The sequence below is a fragment of the Prionailurus viverrinus genome, chromosome C1, assembly GCF_022837055.1.
Source record: "Prionailurus viverrinus isolate Anna chromosome C1, UM_Priviv_1.0, whole genome shotgun sequence".
NCBI lineage: Eukaryota > Metazoa > Chordata > Mammalia > Carnivora > Felidae > Prionailurus > Prionailurus viverrinus.
This window is the reverse complement of record NC_062568.1, coordinates 135,962,539-135,975,334: the sequence shown is the minus strand read 5'-3', so window position 1 is coordinate 135,975,334 and position 12,796 is coordinate 135,962,539. Positions and strand designations below refer to the sequence as shown.

Genomic DNA, 12,796 nt, shown 5'->3' with positions numbered 1-12,796 from the left:
CATTTTGTCACATTTTATGTAAAAAGTTAACAAACATTAAAAAAAAGTGGTAAGGAAAATCAGATACCTAGATTTTGGAGTAAGCACAGAAATGGTGACTTGGCAGAGATAGAGGGTGTTTAATGTGGAGCCAAGATGAGATAGAACCTGTGGAACAGCTGCATCCATGCCAAGGATGCCTAAGCACTACAGAGATAGCAGAAAGAGGAGGAAAATGGGCATTTTTGAACATCAGCTATGGGCAGCACCATACTAGGTTCTTTACATACGTTATTTTATTTGATCTTCACAATCCAGTGAGGTCAGTAGTGGTGTCCCACCTCCCAGAGGAAGAAACAGACTCTTGGAAAACAAGTACTTTGTCCAAGGTCACACCTGGGACTCATACTCAGACCTTTCTGACTTGAAAATGCGTGCGTTTTCCTCAGCACAATGTACTTCAGAAAGGTATGTATCCAACCAGAACACTGTCAAGGAATCCAAAGCAGGTGTGAGGTTTAAGAAAGAAGTGGTAACTACGTTTCTGAGAACCAGGTATTTATCCTCTGTTGAAAAAAAGGCTATGGCTTTGGCAACTAGGTAGGTGACCTTCAAGAAAGCAGTTTTGTTAGAATGATAGGCATTGAGACCAGATTGCAGGGGTTGCTGTAGTAGACAGTTGTAGCATATGTTGACCATTCTTTTCATATGGTAGCCAAAAGAGGAAAGGGAAGCAACTATAACCTGATATGACATGGTAAATCTTCAGAAGACTTCTCAGGATAGTGGAGCTTGGGCATGTTGGTGGCAGGGGGCAAGGAGATGTCAGACAGGCAGAATTGGGAATACTAAAAAGATACAGGGTAATTGACAGGATACAACCCATGAAGAAACTGGGAATGTCATCAAAGGCAAATTTGCCTATTAATTTTTCTTCTCTAAACCCTGTCACCCACCTCTCTTTCCCACTTTTTCCTCCACATGTTTCTCTCTCCTTGCCTTGAATGTGAGTAATATTTGCTAACATTCTGCTTCTGTACAAAAGTGAATGAACCAAACCTTATATATTTCTTCTTCCAAAACCCATATGGGTATTATTGCTCCATTACTTGCTCTGATTGTTATCCCCCTCCACCACAGGTCAGTGATCTTCCCTAGGAGAATTAATTTAAGGCAGCTTTTCTAAGCTTGACCTAAATATAGCCACTATGTTTAATTCTGGTGACTAACTTTTTTTTCATATTCATGATTTTCACCTTCCCTTTCTTCTCATCTTTCATGATCCACAAATCATTCCTGGGGACTTACACGTGTACTTCATTCACACACACACACACACACACACACACACACACACACACACAGACATGTTTCCAAATGAAAATAAGAGGCTTTCCCTTCATCCAGACATTTTTGTTTGGACAATGTGTAAGCAGTAGTAAACCTGGAAAGGTGCCTACAGTAAGTGAGGTGAATTTGAAACTGTTTTCTTACCAAAACATAATCTCCTTCAGCCAAGGACGGTGTCTAGATGACTTTTGTCTCCTTAGTGCCAAGCACTCGACATCTCAATCTGGCACTTATTAAGTGAAGTACTCAGTGAGTATTTGTAGAATAAAGCAAATGAATGGAGGGATAGGAAAGACTTGGATAAATTATTATTGATGTTATGTACTTAAACACAGAATTGGTAGCACTGGTAAAATTGCATTGCACAGGAAAAACAAAATAGTTGCTTACGATTATGGGTGAAAGGAAGGACAGTGACCCTGTGTCTCTGTAATGATTCATATTTTCCAGGGTGGGTAGTCTGATAAGGGTGTGACTATTTAGCCTAAAAATAATTGCTACTTTTAACCAAATCTAGCATTGCTTTTTTGCAAATAGATTTTTATAAAATCTTGAATAAAATTAATGAAAAACAAAGCTAGATATAAACATGAGATTGTTTTTTAATTCCTATAATTATAAAATTAGTGAACATTTAAATTTTTTAAATGTTTCTTTGATTTAAAAACTTGACTGATTCCAAATACTGCTTTTCTCTTACCTTCCATGAACTTACTCTTTTATCTTCTGTGGACTGATAAATGATAAAATAGAAGAATCAGTTATAGAGCAGTTAATCATCAAGTATAGCATGGCACTAAATCCTTTATTTATCTGGTGCATCACAGACACAATTATGGAGAATTCTTTAAATGTTTTACATGTTGGTATTTGTTCGTTGAATTGGAAGAATTTATCAAATATTAATGGGTCCTAATGGAAAATTTTACTCTAGAGGCAAACTCTTTCTTTAACTAGCTTTATGAGTGTATTTTATTAACTAATCTTGCAAACCTGAATAAAAGTTTTAAGGAGAAAAAATGATTATTCCCAGGTGTATCGAGTGTTTGTTAAATTCAAGATCCTAATTGCCTAGTGTGTTTTTCCTCTGTTGTCTTTCAATACTTCCGTGTAGATTGTTTATTATAGAGACTTAACACCTTTTTAATATTCTTCCTGCCTCTGACTTTTCTCATTCTGATAGTTCTAGTTAACACTAAAGTAACATAGTTCTTGGAGGCAAAATTCAAATGTTTCCATTTTACTCCGTGTTTAAGTATTTTTATAAAGCTTTAGAGAAGATTTTAAGGCCAAAGGGTAAAACGAGTCTTGATATTATATTACTACTGTTTGTGTTGATCCATTATCCATTTTGAATGAGGAGTTTGAGAGTTAGCTTTCTTTCCTTTTAGTACAACTAGAAAAGGTATACTCTGTCTTAAAACATGGACATATCAAAATAGACAAGTCTTAATACTGAATATTCCAGTGGACCAGAAGTACCTAGAAAACTACTGCAAACTGCTTGGTGAACACCTACGATTTCTGTGGAAGTGAAACCATGTTCTAGTAACTGAATTACCTGTATTATTTCTGAGTTCTATTTATTTACTGATTTTTTTTTCCGTTGAGTTTTTCGGGCCCCACATTATGATGTTGTTTATCACATGAAGGTTTTTAATTATAGTGAGTGGCAAATCAGCTACGCTGCAAAAAATGTTTTGTAAGAATAAAGCAATCACCAGGTTATAACTAGTATTCTTACGATTTCATTGCAGAGAAATATGTTGCTCATCTGACAAGAGATTTACAGAACTTTTACATGCTCCCAGTTCCCAAAACTATAAAACTAAATGCCACTAACAAATTCTCTGCAGCTAAGGTTATACATTACGATATATGGTTTACCCTTGAACAACATGGGGTCTAGGGCACTGACCCCTGCCCCCTCTAGTCAAAAATCCACATAAAACTTTTGACTCCCCCCCCCAAACTTTCCTAATAGCCTGCTCTTGACCAGAAGCCTTACCAGTAACATAAGCAGTTGATTAACACATGTTTTATATGTTGTATGTGTTATGTACTGTCTGTTAAAATAAAATGAGAGAAAAAATTATTAAGAAAATCATCAGGAAAATACATTTACAGTACTATATACCTTATATTAAAAAAATATGCGTATAAGTAGACCATGTAGTAGTACAAACCCATGTTGTTCAGGGGTCAACTGTACATTAAAAGTAGGAATAGATATGTATTCTTTACCCAAGGGGAAAAAATGTACATTTGGAAAAAAAAAAACCTCTTTACATAATTGGAAGAAATACATAATCCTTTATATCTGAGATTAAGATGAGGAAGTAGAGTCAGCAAATGTTGATTTCTCTTTTGAGAAACTTTATGATAAGGGTAGGAGAGAAATTGAACAATTTGTTTTGAAAGGACACTAAAGCATGTTTAATAGGGTGTGGAGAAGGAGCCAGGAAAGAAAAATAATCTGAAATTGAGAATGAGATGGAGGGGTAGATATATACCATGGAATAGGGTCACAGAGGAGGCACAAAGAAATGGGATCATGGTCACAGGCAGATGGAATAGCTTAAATAGATGGAAGAAAATAAGTGAAGAATAATGTGGCTGTAGATAAGTTTGTAAGTAGCAGGGAGAGACTGTTAATCACGCCTGACAACTTCATTTTTCATGAACTAGGATATGAGGTTGTGTTCTCAGAGTCAAGAGATGATGGTTGAGTAGAGTGAAAATAGTGGTACCAGAGTAGTCATTAGGAGGATCTGGAACAGGACCTATCCCAGGGCCAGAGAAAATCGACAAGTGACACTGAGTGTTCAGAAGTGGCCAGAGATCATGGATTTGTAGTGTTACCAGTCTCCTTCCTGCCACTCCCTACCCCCAGTTGTTGGGAGTCAGCCATGCTGCTGTAGGTGTGGAGAAAGCCAGCGGTACCATTGATCTCAGCTTATAGTTACCATGAATAGGAGAATTAAGGATGCAAGAGATTCAGAAGAGTGCCGGTGAAAGGTTCAAGAAATCACAAATATAATTGGTAAAGGATAATGGAGTTATCTTAGGAAGAAAATTGTTCATCCCAGTCAAACATTACTTGTATCTCGTCCCCCAAAGTTGTATCTTCAGCTCTGACATTTCTCTTAGGTTGCAGACAAAACTTTATTTTTTGCTGGACATCTGCATTTGGATATCCCTCAGGCAATTCACAGTGTCAAATCGGAGATTTGAGTTCATCTTTGAAAAGTCCCCTATTTCTTTTGGTGACATTTCCATCTTTGTAATTATCCAGAATTGAAAGCTGACTAGTTGGTGCTTCTCTTGCCCTTATTTCTCATCTACTCAGTTGCTCAGTCCTGCCTTTGTAACTTCTCTTACCCAGTTGTTTTTCTCCTTTCCCAGTACTGCTGACTTACATCAGGCTTTCATTACTTGCCTAGACTCCTGCAATGAGAGCCTTCCCAAACAGGTTTCCTTGCAATGTGTCTCTACTTTTGACTAGTCCATCGTTTCTCCGCCTTTAAGAATCATTTCACGATTAGGGCAGGCCTTTGTTCAGAAACCTAGTGATGCCCCAATTCCTACCATGTAATTTTGCTTGAAATTCGAGGCTCTCTTAAAGTGGTCCCAAACTGCCTCTACAACTTATTCTTCTGTGTTCTTAAATTGCATCCACTGTTTCCCCCCTACAAACATCTTTGTTAGCACTCTGAACTGTGTTTAAAGTGCCTTTCCTCTTGAGATCTGTCTGTCCTAGCCTCCAAGGCCCAGTTTAGATGTCACTGCCTCCTTAGAAGCCTTCCTTAACGTCCCAGAGGTAGAAACATCTTCCTTGTATAAATTCCTATAGATGAGACCATCCTTTGTGTCTGTATTAGCTTCAACTTTGTTATATAGCTGTTTATGCAAAGATCTCATTTCCCTTGCTATTTAGTTTCTTCCAACTGTGTAAGTAACAAGTGTAACACATAATCAGAATTGCACAAATTTATACAGTTGAGAAATTTACAGTGGTTCTCAATATTAGTTGTACATTGGAATCACATTGGAAGCTCTTTAAATATATCAATACCTGATTCAAAGATTTTAATTCATTGGTCTGGGATGGGGACTCGGCATATGTATTTTTTAAGTTACCCAAGTGATTGTAATTTGTACAGACAGAATTGAGAACCGCTATAGTTAATTATAGGGCAATTATTAGTGTGCTAGGGCTAGGCTGAATCAGTTGATTGAGCTACGTCTGCTAGGATTTGCTTGCTTCAAGGCACTTCTTAACTTTCTTCTGAAGTTTTCAATTAGTTAATGGTGTTGGAAGGTACTTTTTGGCTGTCATAGAGAAAAGATGAATTAGAAACAATAGACTTGTCAGTTTTCATCAGCACATTTTATTTTGTAATGACAGATTTCAGAAATTATTTGAAGAGCATATACCAACTGGGCCTTTGAAATAATAAGGTATACTCAGGTCTTAAAATGAATCAGACATGTGAGTTTGTGTGGTATAGTGGTTAGAAGTGTGGACTAGTGGGAGTTCTTCTGGGTTATTTGCTCATCTCTTACTGACTGTGTGACCTTAAGAAAGTCACTTGGGCCTCACCATAGCGTTAACACTTGCTGCAACTTCACAGAAAGGTTAAAGACCAACCAGTTAGTTTCATAAAGAAAAAAAAAATCCTTTTACAAACTTGGAAATCACTGATGTTTCATATGTTTGATTCAGGAGTTGAGATCTTGCCACAAAGGGAATAAGTGGGGAAAAGAACTGGCATTTCTTCAAGGGAAATGAATTCATTTGCTCTACTTTAGAAACCTACCCACCACCCATTTTAAAGTATCTGAATTCCTTTTCAGTTGTAAAGCCACATTTCCTGTCTACATAAAAATATCACCAGCAGTTTAGGAAAGTGCCATGAAGTAGTACCTCTGCCCAAGACCCAGTCCATTTTGATATATGGGAAAAGAAAAGCTGTTCCTCAGGGATGGCTTTTTGGTTCTTTCCCTGTGCCTAAGTGTGTTTTGTTAACTTCAGGGAGGAAGCCAGGGGCCACAGATTACAGAAATGTTTTTACAGAGTCATTGACAGAGTTGAATATTCTTCTTCATTCTCCCTAATAAGAAATAAGCAAGGTGGAAAAAGAGTTATGTTAAATAGGAAATCCTAATTACTTACATGCTAAGGAGCCCTGAATTATACAGATAAAATTCTTTTTCAAAGTTTATACCAGAAATTTCTTTTTAAAATCTGAGAGGTGCATTCTGCAAAATGCCTTGGGTTTGGGTGAACCCTCAAATTTCTGAAAATAGATGACATTTTGACCCACTGTGTTACATACTGGTCACAGCTTTCTTTTGTTTCAGTTTTGAGTGTGTGTGTGAACAGACAGAGGTATTCTGGTTTAATCCTTGTCATTTAGCACTTGTTCATGTAGAAAAGGAGGGAAAATCCCAACTCATTTTTTTAGTAGAAGATAAAATGTGGATGAAATAACAACTGTTACTCAGGAAGAAAGGAATAACGAGACTTGACGGGTAAGCAAGATGCCTTTGTGATAAAGGTGTCCAATTTTAGCACTATTCTTAACCAGTATGACCCTGGATAAGCCCCTTTCCCTGTCCAAAGCCTCAGGTACTTCAGCTGTCAAAAGAAAACTTGGTGGATAGGTTGAGACTAAATCACACTTGAGGAAATTAAGTGAATGGTATAGGCTTATAAAATAAGACTATGCAGTTAAACTTCATCTTTTAGAATCTACACTTAACCCAGGCCATTATTAATAAAGATACCTTATCTGTTTCAGAAGACTTTTGTTTTTGTTTTATTCTAAGCCTCCCAAGGGTCAAGTATTGTAGTTATCTGTTCTCTTGTAACTGGCAAAGTGACAAGCCAAGTACCTGTGCATGCTGCTTACTTTCTCCTTCCCAGCATTAACTTCTGAAGGATAAGAGTGAGTGTTTAAACATTTCTTTTAAGCCCAGCATTATCTTTTAGCAGTCTCTGCATGTTCATCACCTCTATGCGTGGTAATCAGCAGAACAGGTTTCCCTACTGCAACAGAACTCTGTGTGAACCCAGTAATTTCTCAAATCTGATAGGTATAGAAAAGTATGTGGCTTTTCACTTCCTGTCCCTTCCTCCAACCCCAAACCATGCTTTCTGGTGACATTTATTCACATAGACATTCTCAAAGCTTTTTCTTAAGACCATTGACTTTGAGGAGTGTTGTTCAGGGTCATTTTATAGCCTACCAGTTTTGATTCTGTGAGTTTGGAAATCAGTGATAAAGACTCAGTGAGAAACTCTAAGACTTGTTGATTCTCTCCTAGTTTTGAGGGCAAGGTTAAAGGATGTTTGTGCTATATTACTTCAGGCAAGTGCCTATGTGATTTTCACACATTTCACCCAGATTATTCAGGAAAGGATAATCCAGACTGTATCACGATTTCCAGTGTTCCAGATCTGCATTATGTGTTCTCCAGTGTGAATGAGTGCAATGAGTAAAGCAGTAGGTACCACGATGGGGAAGGCCATTTAAAAATTCAGGTTCATTACTGACTTTTATTGCACTGCACGAGATGGATAACAGAGTTCCCTCAGTTGTTTAGCTCTACTGTTCACTAAACCACAGCTTTAACTCTTTATATAGCTTTCACTGTTGAGAGGATACAAACCAGTGACACAATTAGAGGGGACTTCTCAGGCATAATCAAGCATTTGTACACTTCTTTGGGTGCCTGACTGTCTCAATCAGTGGAGCATGTGACTCTTGATCTTGGGGTTGTAAGTTAGAGTCCCACGTTGGGTGTAAAGACTACTTAAAAATAAAACCTTAAAAAAAAGTTTGTACAGCTCTAAATCCTTGGCTATAGGAGTTTTTCTTAAATGCCACTTTCTAATTAAAAATATCTCTCTTGTTTCAGTTGTCAGACTTTCAGAGTCCTCTCGCTACTGTGTATAATTCTTTTAACCAGATGTTTGATAGCTCAGTAATAACAAGTGGAAGGTACTTGTTCTAACCTGACTTGCATTCTCTCTCTTTGAGGTGTAGCATATGTGAGGCTGTCAGCTAAATAAAGGTCCTTTCAATAAGATGCAGTTTGCCACTTGGCTTTTTGCTTTTGTTGTTGTACCATTTACCATATGGTAAAGAACTACCTATATAAGGCTGCCTGTCTTTTCAGAATAGAGATTTGAATCAGTGAAGTTTTAAAGAGAAGCTTCCTTCCTTGTTTGTGATTTGTACATTGCAAAGTATTATGTCGTTTTTTTCTAATTATATTCTCCAGCATAGAGACTGTGGTAAGCCATACTTTTAGTGTCACTTTTAGAGGTTTTTATTCCTACTTAAAAGCACTTGAAGGAAATAAATTGAAACATAAAAATGTTTTGTTTTTACTTATGACCAATCACATTTTCTGTTGATTATTTTAAAGGTATTTCCTACATTGGGGCACCCGGGTGGCTCAGTCAGTTAAGTAGCCAACTCTTGATTTAGGCTCAGGTCATGATCTTGCATTTGGTGAGTTCAAGCCCCACGGCAGGCTCTGTACTGATAGTGCTGAGCCTGCTTGGGATTCTCTCTCTGTCTCTTTCTCTCTGCCCCTCCCCTACTCTCGTGCCCTCTCTCCCTCAAAATAAATAAACATCTAAAAAAAAGGTATTTCCTACATAAAACACATAGTTAGGTACCAACTGGAGTGTATTACTTTTTTTTTTAAGTAGAAGTAGTCATTTGGGCTTTATTTATTTTGTTTATTGTGGTGTTCTTTAATATTCACTACTATCCATTTCAGGACTAGAACAGAGGCATGAGTCCCTTTCAATGTGTAATAGGGATTAGAGTTCTTTAGTGAAAAAGATAAGTGATTAGCATGTAATGATTAATAGTGCACAGATAAGGAGTTAAGAGGAAAGGAGGAGTCTGGGGAGTCAGTTAAATAAAAAAAGGGGGGGGAGGGGTATTTGATAAGATTCTGAGATGGTACTTCAAAGATAACATAGACACGAAAGATTTTATTTTGTGGTATCTTTCTGTGAGGTGGGAAGTATGTTGTTGTTTTGAAGTAATGAATTTGCACAGTATATATATTCTGGGGCAGTACATTTTAGGAAAATGAGAAGCTAGAAGGGGATTTAGGGAAAAATACCAATCTGAATAAGGAGCAGTCAGATGGCATTCATGAGGAAGGATTAAAAGGACTTGGAATTAATTGAGAACTGTTTTCTTTTTTTTTTTTTTTTTTTTTTTTCAACGTTTATTTATTTTTGGGACAGAGAGAGACAGAGCATGAATGGGGGAGGGGCAGAGAGAGAGGGAGACACAGAATCGGAAACAGGCTCCAGGCTCCGAGCCATCAGCCCAGAGCCCGACGCGGGGCTCGAACTCACGGACCGCGAGATCGTGACCTGGCTGAAGTCGGACGCTTAACCGACTGCGCCACCCAGGCGCCCCGAGAACTGTTTTCAAGAATATGAAGAAATGACTTTTAAGAGCTTGCCCCCAAAAAAGTTCCATGAAGGAGAAAACAAAATTCTGCAAGAGACATTTAGTTTATATATGAGGAACAGTGTCTAGAACGTAAAGTTTGTTATCCATTGCAACATGCTGCACACAGAGGTGTAGAATCCCCCTCCTTTAAGATCATGGAGATAATTTATTTACAGTCTTGTGTAAAGGGATCAAATCACTATATTAAGGAAGGGTCAAATGTGTTTTCTTAGATCATTTAACTTTTTTTTCTTTTTTTTTTATTGAAGTATAGTTGACATGCAATGTTAAATCAGTTTCAGTTGTACAACACAGTAATTCAAAAACTCATACATTACACTATCCTCACCACAATTATGGCTATTATCTGTCACCACACAACACTATTATGATACCATGGACTATAACATACCTATGTTGTACCTTTTTTTTTTTTTTTTTAAGTTTATTTATCTTGAGGGAGAGAAAGAGAAAGAAAGAGTATGAGCCAGGGAGGAGCTCATTCTGTCTGATCTATCCATTGATGTAAGTGGAATCCTTACATCAACAGTTAAGTAATTAAAGTCCTCTACTATTATTGTATTCTGTTATTTTGTCCCTTTATGTCTGTTAATATTTGCTTTATGTATTTAGGTGTTCCTGGATTTACAATTTATAGTTGTTATATCCACTTGTTGGATCGATCCCTTTATCACTATGTAATGCCCTTCTTTGTCTCTTGTTACAGTCTTTGTTTTAAAGTGTATTGCTACCCTCATTTTTTTTTCCACTTTCATTTGCATAGTTATATATTTTTCCATCCCTTTACTTTCAATCTGTGTCTTTAGATCAGATGTGAGTCTCTTATAAGCAGCATAATAGATGGGTTTGGTTTTTTATCCAACCACCCTATGTCTTTTGATGGGAGCATTTAGAACATACACATTTAAAGTAATCATTGGTCTCTGCCCCTCCCCCGCTCATGCCCTGTCTCTCTCTCTCTGTCAAAAATAAATAAACATTAAAGTAATCATTGGTAGGTATGGCCTTATTGCTATTTTGTTATTTGTTTTCTGGGGTTTTTAATAGTTCTTCTCTGTCCATTTCTTCCTTTGCTCTCTTCCCATGTGATTGATGGCTTTCTTTAGTGTTAGGCTTGGATTCCTTTCTTTTTGTTTTTCTTGTGTACCTGTTAAAGGATTTGGGTTTGTGGTTACCATGAGGTTCATGTGTAACATCCTAATTCTATAGCAGTCTGTGTTAACTTGATGGTTGTTTAAGTTCAAACACATTCTGAAAGCACATTTTTCCTCTTCCTCTTCATGTTTTACATATTAATGTTATATTTTACATCTTTTTATTTTATTAGTCCCTTTACTAATTTTTAGATATAATCGGTTTTACTACTTTTTAAAAAAATTTTAATTCCAGTGTCGTTAATACACAGTGTTATATTAGTTTCAGGTATATAATAATAGTGATTCGACAATTCCACACATTACTCAGTGCTCATCACTATAAATGTACTGTTAACCCCCCTCACCTATCACCTGTCTCTCCCCCCACCAACCTGCCCTCTGGTAACTCTCTCTTGGTTGTCTGTAGTTAAGAGTCTGTTTTTTGGTTTGTCTCTTTTCTTTTTCCCCCATTTATTCATTTGTTTTCTTAAATTCCACATATGAATGAGATCATATGGTATTTGTCTTTTTGGGACTGGCATATTTTGCTTAGTATTATACTCTCTAGCTCCATCCATGTTGTTACAAATAGCAAGATTTCATTCTTATGAGTGAATAATACTCTGGGGTGTGTGTGTGTGTGTGTGTGTACTTCTTTATCCATTCATCTATTACTAGATACATGGGCTGCTTCCATAATTTGGCTATTGTAAGTAATGCTGCAATAAACATTGGGGTACACATATCTCTTCAAATTAGTGTTTTCTTATTCTTTGGGTAAATACCCAGTGGTGCATTACTGAGTTGCAGGGTAGTTCTATTTTTACCTTTTTGAGGAACCTCCATACTATTTTCCACAGTGGCAGCACCGGTTTGCAAAGCCACCAACAGCACAAGGTTTCTTTTTCTCCATATCCTTGCCAACACTTGTTTCTTGAGTTTTTTTTATTTTAGCCATTCGGACAAGTGTGAGATGATACCTCATTGGGGCTATTTGCATTTCCCTGATGATGAGTGCTGTTGAGCATCTTTTCATTCATCTGTTGGCCATCTGGATGTTGTCTTTGGAGAAATGTCTGATGATTTTACTACTGTGGTCTTTTTTTTTTTTTTTTTTTTAATGTCGGGCTTGAACCCATGACCCTGAGATCAATACCTGAGCTGAGATCAACAGTCAGATGCTCAACCGAGTGACACACGCAGTGGCCCCACTACTTTTGTCTTTCAGTGTTCACACTAGTTTTATTAATGATTGATCTGCTACCTTTACCGTATGTTTGCTTTACTCAAGAAGTTTTTTCTTTTCATAAGTTTCTAATTATGATTTTTCTTTTTAGCTTAAAAAGTCCTTTTAACATTTCTTGTAAGGCTGGCTTAGTGGTGATGAACTTTAACTTTTGTCTGTCTGGGAGACTCTTCTATTCTGAATAACCTTGCTGGGTAGAATATTCTCAGTTGTAGGTTTTTCCTTTCAGCGCTTTGACTATATCCTACCACTTTCTTTTGGCCTGCAAAATTTCAGCTCATAGCTTAATGGGGTTTTCCTTACATGTCACTATTGCTTTCTCTTGAAAAATTTTTTTTTTTAAGATTCTTTCATCTTTGACATTTTAATTGTAGTTTGTCTTGGTGTAGATACCCTTGGATTCATCCTATTAGGGGCTCTCTCTACTTCCTGGACCTAGATGTCTCTCTCCTTTTTCTGGGACCTCCTATAATGTTAGTACACTTGATGGTGTGCTAGAAGTCCCTTAACCTATCCTCATTTTAAAAAATTATTTTATTGGGGCGCCTGGGTGGCGCAGTCGGTTGAGCGTC

The 12,796-nt window shown here is 37.1% G+C and overlaps 1 protein-coding gene across 2 annotated transcripts in view; it reads left to right on the top strand.

The window, feature by feature from the left end:
* Positions 1 to 12,796, top strand: part of RPAP2 (RNA polymerase II associated protein 2) — a 99,951-nt gene that overhangs the window by 73,110 nt on the left and 14,045 nt on the right. The window lies entirely within an intron of this gene.